Source organism: Ictalurus punctatus, chromosome 25, assembly GCF_001660625.3.
Source record: "Ictalurus punctatus breed USDA103 chromosome 25, Coco_2.0, whole genome shotgun sequence".
Classification (NCBI taxonomy): Eukaryota; Metazoa; Chordata; class Actinopteri; order Siluriformes; family Ictaluridae; genus Ictalurus; species Ictalurus punctatus.
This window is the reverse complement of record NC_030440.2, coordinates 8,262,863-8,275,732: the sequence shown is the minus strand read 5'-3', so window position 1 is coordinate 8,275,732 and position 12,870 is coordinate 8,262,863.

The following is a 12,870-nucleotide window of genomic DNA, read 5'->3' as shown; positions in this document are numbered from 1 at the left end:
ATAAAACATGCTGTCATCTGTTATTACTTCTTGTTTACAACCCAACCCACTTGTATGATGGGCAGAGATAAGTAAGTCCTACAACAGAAACAGCATAGGAATACATAATGAACAGGCACACCAGAATGTGTTACTGAAGCCAAGGAAACTCTTAGGAAAACCCTGGAAATCTCAACACTTGGGAAAACCCTGGAGGAGGTTTCAAGGAAATAAAGGAAGTAATAGATGCACAACCATGGCTTTACATTAGGGGATTTTTGATGACTACAGGGGGTAAGGACCTCGGTTTAACGACTGAGCTGTTTTTACAGTATAGTCTCCCCGTCATGATACTGGGGCATTAGGACCCACACAGACCACAGGATGAGCCCCCCCTGCTCGCCTCACTAATACCACTTCCAACAGCAACTTTAGTTTTCTTCAGGAGGTCACCCATCTAGGTACTTGTCAGCCTCAACCCTGCTTCGCTTCAGCGGGAAACCAGGCAAGAACTGTAAGGAGATATGGCTCTTTTCATGTATGCTCGATCAAAACCAGGAAATAAGCCTGAGACTGGAAAAGTAAATGACTGAGGCAGAGATACAGGATCAGTAACAGTAATAGATGTTGAATAAAGCATTGGTTTCTGCTAGAGATGGGAACAAGACTTTTTTAAAGATCCAACTCCAGCAGTAACTTGCTCAATTACATCCACTCCCATAGAAGTTCAAACTTTATATCTGACCGTCCATTCCCACTTGCATGTTGCATGAAAGTATACAATGATTGTTCCTGCCCTTTTTATGGATCCTATGGGTGCCATGGCAACTTAGTCCTGTTACATATCTCTAGTGTCTGCAGGACCAGATGCCAATATAAGACTAGAGGCTGAGATAGAACAGATAGCTGAGTTAGTCACAGAGGCAGAGCAGGAGCATAAACAAAAGTTTGAACTAAGAGCATGATGGAAAATATAAGCCACACTACACCATACAGTCGTTCATGAAATTGTTATGAGCTATTTATTGTAAGTCCTTAAAATTAAAATATCTGCAGAATACATGATACATAGCATATTTAGTGCAACAACCCAATTATCTAAATATATAGAAATCTGGGATCTGTTTCTGAAGTTTTCTTTATACATATCTGGACAACTGACTAGCTAACTTACAATGTCTGCATCGTAGTTTCCTTCCTTGCATCCTTGTTTTTCTCAAACTGTAAGTTGGAAGAACACAATTGTATAGAATGTCTTTATAGATTTTCCTTCACTGGACCTAAAGGTCCCAAACCTGTTCCAGCATGCCATTGCCCCTGTGCACAAAGCAAGGTTAATAAAAGCATGGTTTGCCAAGGTTGATGTGGAAGAACTCGAGTGGCCCGAGCCCTGACCTCAACTCTACTGAATACTTTTGGGATGATTTGGAACTCCAACTGGGCACCTCACCTCCTCACCTCATCAGTACCCAACCTCATTAATACATTTGTGGCTGAATGAGTACAATTTTGAACCGCTAAGTTCACAAATCTAATGGAGGTGTAGCGGAGGCTGTTGTAACAGCAAAGGGGGGACCAACTCCATGATAATGCCCATGGCTTTGGAATGGGCACATATAGGCAAATTTAACTATTAATCTCTATTATTATATAAACAAATATTCAGTGGTGCTTGAAATTTTTTGAACCCCTTAGAATTTTCTATATATCTGCATAAATATGACTTAAAACATCATCAGATTTTTAGTACTTTAGGTCACAAAGGAACCCAGGGTAACTTCTAAGCAATTAAAGGCCTCTCTAAGCAACTAAAGGCCACACTGGCTAATGTTAATGTTCATCAGTCCACCATCAGGAGAACACTGAACAATAATGGTTTGCATGGCAGGGTTGCAAGGAGAAAACCACTGCTCTCCAAAAACACTGCTGCGGTTTGCTAACAACCACATGGACAAGTCAGAAGAATACTGGAATTTGTCCATGAACTGAATCTCAAAAGAACGTGGCTCATGTAGCAAGACAATTCTGTACTGAGGAATAAGCTAAAAATTCCTCCAACCAATGTGCAGGACTGATCAACAGTTACCAGAAATATTTAGCTGCAGTTATTGCTGCACACAGGGGTCACACCAGATACTGAAAGCAAAGGTTCACATATTGGATCATTTTCCTCAATAAATAAATGAGCAAGTATTATATTTTTGTGTCATTTGTTTGATTTGTTTTCTTTGTCTTCTTTTAGGACTTGTGTGAACATCTGATGATGTTTTAGATCATATTTATGCAGAAATTAAGAAAATTATAAAGGGCTCACAAACTTTCAAGCACTGCCATAATTTCAATTATTCATCTTATTTTTAAATATCTTTACTTATTTCAAGCTGGAAATTGTCTCATCCTATGGGTAGATAATTTTTCCTCAACTTAAGATACCTTCACTTGCTGTGATACTTTTTTGCGGTGCATTATCTGAATTATGTGTTCATTTTATCCATACTTTACACCTTTTTGTATTTTTCCCCTGATAGGATAATCATTCAGACTCATTATGGCTTCAGTTGTACAGGAATTAATGAACAAACTGGTCCTGAAGCTGCCTCTATAGAACATGCAAGGAACAGGCATAATGAAGTTAAGCAGTTGAAGACCACTGATATTTTGCCAGATAAGATTTTACAAAACAAACTGCTAAAGTAGAATGTGGACAAAAAATAAATACTCAGTGGGATTTTAAAAATGTAAGTCTTCTGCCAATAAAGGTTTCATCATCCAAATAATTCTCTCTGCTGTTTTTTTTTCTTTTCTTTTTTCCCCCCACTGACTGGAAACTGCTTTATATTTCAGCGACCACATGTTTCTTTTTAGCATATTTTCACTGGAATTTCAACAGGGTTTTGTAGGGTTTTAACATATTAGCATACACATATTTACACCCATATGTAGGCCTTACCCAAACTGTTGCCATAACTGTTGCCAGATAGCCTCCAGGGATTTTAATAGCTGGATAGCTTTGTGTGCACAACCACACACAAACTGTGACCTTATTTGTGTATAAATTACTCTAATCAATGACTATCTGTCCTCTGATCCTTCTCAGATATGGCCACCACTCTCATGCCACTGGGATGGGTCATGTTAATTTTATAGAATCTGAAAATGTGCATGTGGTGATTCCCAGCTAACAGCAGCACAGACTTCCTATTATTGGCAACTACTGTCATTCAGTTACTGACTTTGTGGTAATTACTTGGCCTGTGTGTGCAGGTTCCCAGGAAGCTATCCGGGTGTTAAAACACCTCCCTTGTTAGGAGGAGTGAAATAGGAGTGAAGAGGATATAATGATATGCCAGAGTCTGACTCTAGTACAAAAAACAGTTGTTGTTGTTTTTTTTTTATCAATGGATGAGTTAACCTTAACCTCTAAGTCCAAGGGGCCTTAAACTGTAGCCTGTTTTTTCTCCAAATTTGAAAACGAAAGGTCAAATTTATCAAATGAACAGTTTATGATTTTTAAACCAATACACATAAGTCATGTATATTTAATTCAGACAAACACACTCTCTTATTTGTTTTCATTTTTCTGTTGATGACATGTAGACCAATCAGACACCACAGATCTACATCTAGGCATCTGCTTGTTAGCTAAGGATAAATTTGTGTGATGCCTGGATAATTTGAAAACAGAGTGCAAGTAGGAAAGTAGAATGGCTAAAAGGAAGAATAAAAAGAGAAAGAAATTAGTAAAATAGCAGCATTGGCTGATGTACTAACAATTTTGACCTGTTTAAAACGAATAGATGTTAGTGAAGATTCGAGTGCTATGCCTAACATTACTCAAACGATGATCAATACCTTGAATGCTATAGAGACTGTTGCTGATGCCAACACCAACAATTTTAACATTGCTGCTTGCAACAAAGCTGAGGTGCTAATACTATCTAGCTAGTCATGACGAGCTGTTGACTCTTTCCTTCCCCTGTGCTTCTGCAGAATGCATTAGTGTTATGCTTTTCTCAGGAATCTCCTGTTTTTTTTTTTGTTTTTTTTAACCCTCAGCTTGCTGTTAGAAACTGTCAATTCATCTTTTACATTTGCAGTACACCTACATCTGAAATGTTCTTTTAGCTACTTATGATTCATGTAGACCAGTAAGGGCAGCAGCCAATCTAGAAACATGAATTTCAACTCTTTAGCACTGCAGTGAATTTCACTGACCGGACTGACAGTCTGATTAACATTAGGGATTTTGTGATATGGCAGGTTTTGACAGAAGCAGAGTAAGTGAGGGTAAGGATTGTACTGCAGGTGTGGTTATTTAGGGCAAGTCAACTAGAGCCGAGGGAATTATACTGAAGCAGTGTTATGCCCCATCTATGGGAAAAGGGTGGCACATGAAAGGAGAAGAGCGGAATCAGGGAGATATTTTGTGGTTTTTAATGATATAACCAAGATTTCAATAATCAAACATAAATAGGGAATGGATTCAGAAGTTGACCAGGCCAAAATAACAAACAAGTCACTACAGAATTCAATCATTATTTACCTAAACAGAAGAAAAGAAGAATGCAAGTACCTTCCCTGACTACCTATCCCTAAACAAAGACCAAAAGTGGGTAACAGAAATGGCACAACTCCTTACTTTCCTGAAGTTTATATACAATATTTACCAAACAGAACAAACTAATTAAGTGGGACAGTTTGAGTTATTAAAGTGAGGATAGCTGAGTATTATTGCCGTAGCCTTAATCAGTGTGTAAAACACTTTTTTCTATTATAGGAAAATAATCAGTGACGGGGTGGTTTGATGAAGCAGAGTTACTGTTACTACCCTGAAACTGATAATTTTCCAATAAGTTATAGAAAGTGTTTTATTCCTCTTATACCACAGCACTTTTCCATCAATTATAGTTTTATTTATTAAAGAATGCCACGTCATACATTTTTATTTAATGTTGTGGAAGTGCATAGCTGTTCTCATGTTATAACAGCTATAAACAGTCTTTCCTCTCTTTTTTCTTTTCTCTCTATCACAGCTTGTGTTTTTACAGAGAAACTGCAAACCTCTAAAAGTTACACCTTTACATCTGACTGTTACAAAGCACAGACATTGGAGACTCCTTCCATAAAACTCCTCACAGAAAACTTATAATCAATTGCACATGTTTAATTTAATGTGATGTGTTCGCTGTTCAAGTCCCTGTGAATGAGCTATTGCTATAGAAACTTTAACGCATACGCATGAGTGCATTAATACAAACCTGTGATTTGTAGCTGCATGAACATCAGAGCTGCTGACAATTAATCAACACCTTTTGACCAATCAGAATCCAGAATTCAACAGTGCTATACTGCATGCAATGCTAATTTAAAGGTATAGTTTTAATTAATATGCATTTGTATACCTTTTTAAAAACAATACCACACATCGTTATCTTTTGTTTGTTGTTGTATTGATTTGTTTTAATTTTATGTCTTATGGTCGAGTGCAAAATATTGCCATCTTGGTGATCCAAGGGTGTGCATACTTTTGCGCTCAACATTTTAGAACATAAAATATGGCTGAATATGGCTCTAGGATCAGACCTAAAGGTGTTTTTCAGTTCATTTATACAACAGCACTCTTGAACTATGGATTCTGATTCATCAGAAGGTGTTGATTAATTATCTGACAGTAGTATAGGTCTTTAGGTGTCATTATAAATGTGTTTATGTAGCAGTAATACTTACTTATAAATAATTATAAATGGGGTTATAATTCATTATAAGCATAGGCTTCATAGAAAGTGTTACTGAAATCTATTTGCTTTTGGCAGTTATAAGAACTCCATGGAGGAATTTCTTAAAACTCAGCAGATGAACATGACTGAAATCATGAAAGCCCAGCTGTTTAATATCAGCAAGTTAAGGTTAGAAAAACATAGAAACAAGTCCTTTGAATCCTGTTTACTTCACAAAACATTACTTGTATTAAAAAAGTTACATCAGTAACATGAGTTACATCATCAATAAAGATTAGTGAGCCTGAAACAGAAGCAGCCATGCAAGCACAAGCCATGACACTACATCCACCACGTTTCACAGATGAACTTGTATGTTTTAGATCATGAACAGATAGTTTCTTTCTCTACACTTTGGCATTTCCATCATTTTGGCAGAGGTTAATCTTGGTTCCAGAAATTTTGGGGCTTATCTCTGTATTTTTAGTGAATTACAATCTTGCCTTCTGATTGTTACTGCTGATGAGTGGTTTGCATCTTGTGGTATGGCTTCTATATTTCTGCTCTCAAAGTCTTCTTCAAATGGTAAATTCTGAGAACTTATTATTGGTGATTTCACAAGGTAATTACAAAATTTAATTATTGATGTTTATTCTTGCAATTAAAAGGCTTTAAACATCAAAGTACATGAAGTATGTAAATTATTTCAAAATTCTAAATTTATCCCTTTAACAACAATTTTAAAAGACGTTTTTGGTCACTTTCAAATAGACTAAAATGAGGAACATCTAATGGGAAGCTGCAATGTCAAATGACTTTAATCACAGGGAGTATACTGAGAAAAAAGAGAATCTTCCAGATGAAGTGAAAGTAGCCTTACTGTCAAGTGGATCAGAGCTACAGTAAGAGACTCCTGTCACAATTACTGCTGTTTTGGGGCTTTTCTTCACAGTTTGAACAATGCTTCAACTGCTGCTGTTTTCCATGACTGACCTGTTAGTTCCAGCCTAAGTCAAAAAACTTCAGAGACAGAGAGTTAGTAGATGTGAAACTTTAAATAAAATTTATTGAAACAATTAAGTAAGACAGTCTGCAGAAAATTTAAATTATGCAAACAAACACAGCCCTTTTTTATACCTTTCTTAACAGTGTACTCATCGTGGGGGGTTGCCTTTCCCTCATTAAAAAGAGACCAATCTTCTTTGCCACAATTAAATATTCATGTCTATATGTTATCTTAAATTTGTGGAGCATGCGCAGTTAGTTGTTTTTCTTGAAAAGGTTTTATGACGACAAGGTTTCCTTTTTTACAAAAAGGTTTCACTCAGAGTCTTGACCATGACCAACACTCCCTTTGCCACGATCTCGCCAGCAGAGGGCACTGTGGCGATGACGTGCACGAGCGGCTGGAGAGCACGTGCTTGAAGTACGCATGGAGGAGAAGACTGTGTTTACAATGGACATGTGCACTTGTTTTAGTTCCTGTTCTGTCCCCGCCCGGTTCAGTTATTGGCGGAGGTGCGAGGGTGTGTTTTGAAGTGTTGCCAGCTGTCAGCCATTAAGGTAATTGTGACTGATTATTTAAACCCCTCGTGTTGCCACGCACATCGGGCGGTATTAGAGAATAATACCGTAGAGTAATGATGGAAAGGAAAGGAAAGACAGAATGTATAAATGGTGCCAGGTGGTAATGTGTCCATGCTCTGTCCAGTTTCCTGTTCCTAGTTTCATGCTCTAGTTAAAAGAGAGTCCATGAGATAGTTAGAAGAGTGTCCATGCCATAGTTAGAAAAGTGTTCATGCCATAGTTAGAAGAGTGTCCATGCCATAGTTAGAAGAGTGTCCATGCCATAGTTAGAAGAGTGTTCATGCCATAGTTAGAAGAGTATACATGCCATAGGTAGAAGAGTGTTCATGCCATAGGTAGAAGAGTGCTCATGCCATAATTAAATGGGTGTTTATGCCATAGTTAAATGAGTGTTTATGCCATAGTTAAATGAGTGTTCATTCTCTTGCTAAATGAGTGTTCCTGCCATAGTTAAATGAGTGTTCATGCTCTAGTTAAATGAGTGTTCCTGCCATAGCTAAATGAGTGTTCCTGCCATAGTTAAATGAGTGTTCATGCTCTAGTTAAATGAGTGTTCCTGCCATAGCTAAATGAGTGTTCCTGCCATAGTTAAATGAGTGTTCATGACTTAGATAAACGAGTGTTCATGCCTTTGCTAAACGAGTGTTCATGCCTTAGCTAAAGGAGTGTACATGCCTTATTTAAACGAGTGTTCATGCCTTAGTTAAATGAGTATATATGCCTTAGTTCAACGAGTGTTTCCTGCCTTAAGTGTGAATAAAGACTTTACTCCTGCACTTACTTCCTGTTTTGAGTCCTGTTTTGTAACAGAATACTGCCCCTTAACCATAGAAGTAGCAGGAGAGCACCTTTTTGGGAGACACTCGGACTACTGGCCGGGATTCCAGTCCGTGCAGTTCCCACAAAGGTTCGTCGCCAAACTCCCGCCAGCGACAGCGGGATTGGGGAGCTACCCGCTGGAATTCCTCTGCAGCTGCCAGGTTTATTTCTGCAGCCTGGCGTATCCCAGTCCTACTAAGAGCCAGTGGATCGGGTTCTTGGTGTCCCGGTTTTGATGCCCGGCCAGGGACTGGGCAGAGGAACTAGTGAGTACTGGGTCCCCTACTCTCCATGACGTCACCCAGTTCGCAGAACTTTTTGTCGAGGAGTTCTACCAGGCAGGACATCTTCGTGGTCTGGATCTGCTGTGGTGGCAGGTCAATGGAAAGCCCCAGCCTGACCCACCCTTCCACCTTTTCTACAAGTGGGTGGACATGCTAGACTCCGTAGCTTTGTGTCAGGCTCCAGTCAATGTGGTGGAGAGGACACTGAGATGCAAGTCTGAAGGCTCCGTGAGGGCGACTCAGCTACAACGCCCTCCAGGAAGCGTTCTTCTGTTCGAAGGAATGCTTCAAGTGTAGCTGGTGGGAGCATAAACTACTACACCGGAAAGCCCAGGCAGAGATCCAGCCCGAGGTCAACAGGGTAACCTCAGAGCTCCCCCTGAGGTCAAGCAAGTGACCTCAGAGCTCCAGCTTGAGACCGGCAGGGAGGTCTCAGCTCCGGAGCTCCAGTCCAAGGTCAACCTGGCAACCTCTGGGCCCCCACCTGAAGTCAACCTGGCGGCCTCAGAGCTCCAGCTTGACACCTATGGGGAAGTCTCAGCTCTACGCTCCAGCCCGAGGTCAACTTGGCGACCTCTGGGCCCCAGCCCAAGGTCAACTTGGCGACCTCTGGGCCCCAGCCGAGGTCAACTTGGCGACCTCAGAGCTCCAGCTAGAGACCTGCGAGGAGGTCTCAGCTCCAGAGCTACAGCCCGAGGTCAACTTGGTGACCTTTAATGTAAATTGTGGACTCCAGCTTGGTTTTCAGAGCATGAAGAGAAACTAGAAGATACACTGAATGAGAAAATGTATTCTTTGAAGGATCTACACTGTGCCTGTCGAAAGGTCAGAATCGCCACCATAAAATGATCTAGCAGTGTGTATTGTGGAATACATGTGCATATAATCTCTCTCTCTCTTTCTCTCTCTCTCTCTCTCTCTCTATTTCTATCTAACGTATATAACTAAATGTGTGTGTGTGTGAGTGTGTGTGTGTGTGTGCGTGGGTGTGTGTGTAGGATCTGCTGACTCAGCTGCATTTTAAAGTGATGATTGATTAGGTCAAGAGGATTTTAAAGAGGAAACTTAAAATAAAAACAAGGACAAACAGGAGGCAGCTGCATGCTTTCTGTGTCTGGACAGAGACAGAACCAACACACTGTTTGACAATAATGTCAGTAGGCCTCTCACACATACACACATACAGACAGAACAACAAAGCCCAAAGTCATTGCGCTTGCATTATATCAGAAGGTGTTGAAATATTAGTTTAATATTCATACATATATTAAAATCTTTTGCTTGAGTCATGATGTTAACTGTAGTGCTTCATACAAATCTTAAATTCCTGACTTTTATTATTATTATTATTATTATTATTATTATTATTATTATTATTATTATTATTAATTATTATTATCATTTTGGACCTGTCGAACTGCTTTATGGATAAACTCCAAGTCTCAAATTCTCTAATAAATAAATAAATAAATAAATAAAACAAATAGAAAGTTTCACTTACCTTACCTAACTTTGCTATCATGTTTGTTTACATAACCAAGGAAAATCCCTCAGTAACTGCTTTCCACTCAGCTAAGTACTATGTTAAGTGGAACCCAAAGACCGCTTTGTGACATATTTCATAATATAGGAAATATATTGCCGTTACCACTGCAAATAGCAACAAGCTGATTCACAAAGTGGTTTAATCTTCTTTATTAGAGCAATTACCCAACTATTACAATTTTTTAAACCATTTATAGTTACATTTAACATTCTTGAACGTCCGTGAAACAAGGTGGCTCTTTTTATAATGTACATTATAGCAGCTATAAACAGTCCTTCCCTTACCAGCCTCTCATTTTTTTCTCTCTTGAAGTTTAATAAAACAAAAATGCACCCTGTCACAGGAGAGCACAAAGTCCTCTTTCCTGAAGGCTCTCCTATTGCAGAAAACTTAATGACTGTTACAACACACTAAAACTCGAGACTCCTTTCATAAATGTTAAATACCCATTGACCATATTAACGATTATATGATTAAATAATATCACTTTTTGAATCTGATTATTATTAGCTTTAGAATACATGCATTCACTATACAAATCCTTGTGAACGAGTTGTTACTATAGAAACAGTAACATATTAAACCAATAAATTTGATAAACCTGTGATTTGTCCTACTGTCAGAGCAGTGGTTATGGAAAAACCAATCAACACCTTCTGACCAATCAGATTTGAGAATTCAATAGTGCCAAGGCTACATATCTAATTTCATTGCTCCAATTTTGAACTGTATGATCCAGTTCGTATGCCACCAAATACTGTTATGCAGCTATCATCTGTGTGATATGTTTTAAATGGTTGAAATGCATGTATTCCTTTTATTGCCCAAGGGTAAGTAATAATAATGTGCAAAGTAAACTTATATTTTTGGTTAACGCATTTCCCAGTTATTGCTGAGGGTCTTATAACTATACATTTACCAGAACATTTTTGAGCATTTTTTTGTGTTTGGAATAAGTAGTCACTTTATTTCAACAGGGGTCAGAGAAGGAATGGCTATCTGAAATTTTGCCCAGAGTTTCAGAAGTGATAAAGGAGCAAGACAGAGAAAACCTTGAACTAGAAATTTGTGTGCTGTTAATACACCACTCTGACCTCAGGTTGGTGTGGGCAAGTAACATATATTTGCAATATATTATGTATATATAGTTATCTGTATCTGTACAGATGCCCAAATTAATTTTTATCCTTTAGATATACGGTGCTACTGAATAAAATTTACACTGAAAACTGTATAATGTATTAGCTAAAGCTATAGTGCATGGGATATTGTTTGTCATTCAGGTGTATTTGTTTTTTAAACACTCATATTTCTGCATGGATCTCAGCATGTCTGGCAGACATCTCGTCATCAGCATGTATGGCAGACATTTTTTCATGATACTTTTCTGCACGGATCTCAGTATGTCTGGCAGACAACTCATCATGGATGGCAGCTCATCTGCTGAAACTAAATCCAAAACAGAGCAAGTTGGAGCCTTGGGGAAATGCTGTTCAGACCAACTATCTTTCTTGCTTCTCATCACTAAACTGATACTGTCATGAAGGTTTCTCCAGACATTTCTCTCTACAGAGGTACTGTATGTATATTTAAATTTTGGCATGCATACTTAAAATTCTAGAATGCATCATTATTTTTTAGGACTGGGTTCAGCAACAAAGAAATTTTTTGTGTTTTTGAAGAGGATGAATCCTGCAACTTTTTCGCCAGTTACTTATCTTATATACGGATCTACCCTTCCCCCCAACTATTATCACCTCTCAGCAGTGCTTCTCTTTGAGAAAATGCTTTTGCCTCCATTGCAGTGTCATAGTCTGCACATACATACAAATTACTTGACCTGGATAGAATTTATGTGACTCCAAGTTTTTATGCTACTGCTCTTCCCCTTCAATCTGATGAGCCAAAAGATAAGATTACTTAAAGATGATAATTACTTATTAATCGCCCAGTACATTTGCATGTGAATCCAAAGCTATTGAAGCAACAGCTATATGCTATATGCATTTTACATTTACATTTATTCATTTAGCAGACACTTTTATCAAAGCAACTTACAAATGAGGAAATACAATCAAAGCGATATATCAAGCAGAGAACAATACAAGTAGTGAGACCATACAAGATCTTTTATTGAGTTCTAGAAAGCAAAGTGCCAGAGTAGAGGTGTAACTGCCAGAACAGATTTTTTTGTTTGTTTTGTTTTGGGTTTTTTTTTTTAGGATAATGTGCGGTTGGCATTTTAGGGGTTAGTTAGGTGTTTGCGGTGGTTTGTTTGTAGAGGTGACTCTTTTGCTGTTCTTTGAAATTAGTGACAGATTCTGCTGTCTGGATCGAGGTTGGAAGTTCATTCCACCACTGAGGGACAGATAGTGTGAAGGTTCTGGAAAGGGACCTTGAGCCACACTGAGTAGACACTACTAGGCATTGGTCAATAATTGATCGCAGATTGCGTGAGGGAATGTAAACCTTCAGGAGAGTGTTGAGGTAGGGGGGTGCTGTTCCAAACAATGTCTTGTATGTGAGCATCAAGGCCTTGAATTTGATACGGGCGGCTACAGGAAGCCAGTGGAGGGAGATGAAGATGGGTGTGACATGGGTCCTTTTGGGCTGGTTGAAGACGAGATGTGCTGCTGCATTCTGAATCATCTGAAGGGGTTTCATAGAGCTGGCTGGGAGGCCTGAGAGTAGTGTGTTACATTTTACTCTCTGGATTGTCCAATTAAACAAATGGCATCCCTTTTCAAAAAAAAAAAAAAAAAAGATTTTAAAACAATAATAAAATTCTTGGTCACAATTGTAACTGGTGGGAAAGTGAAATACGTCAGTAAGAAATTATCAGTTGCTCTATAAGTCTCATTATAAAATTGCAAACAATATAGTAACATTTTTCCCCTAACATGAACAATATTCATTCAATGTTCTGAAGATGGAAAAA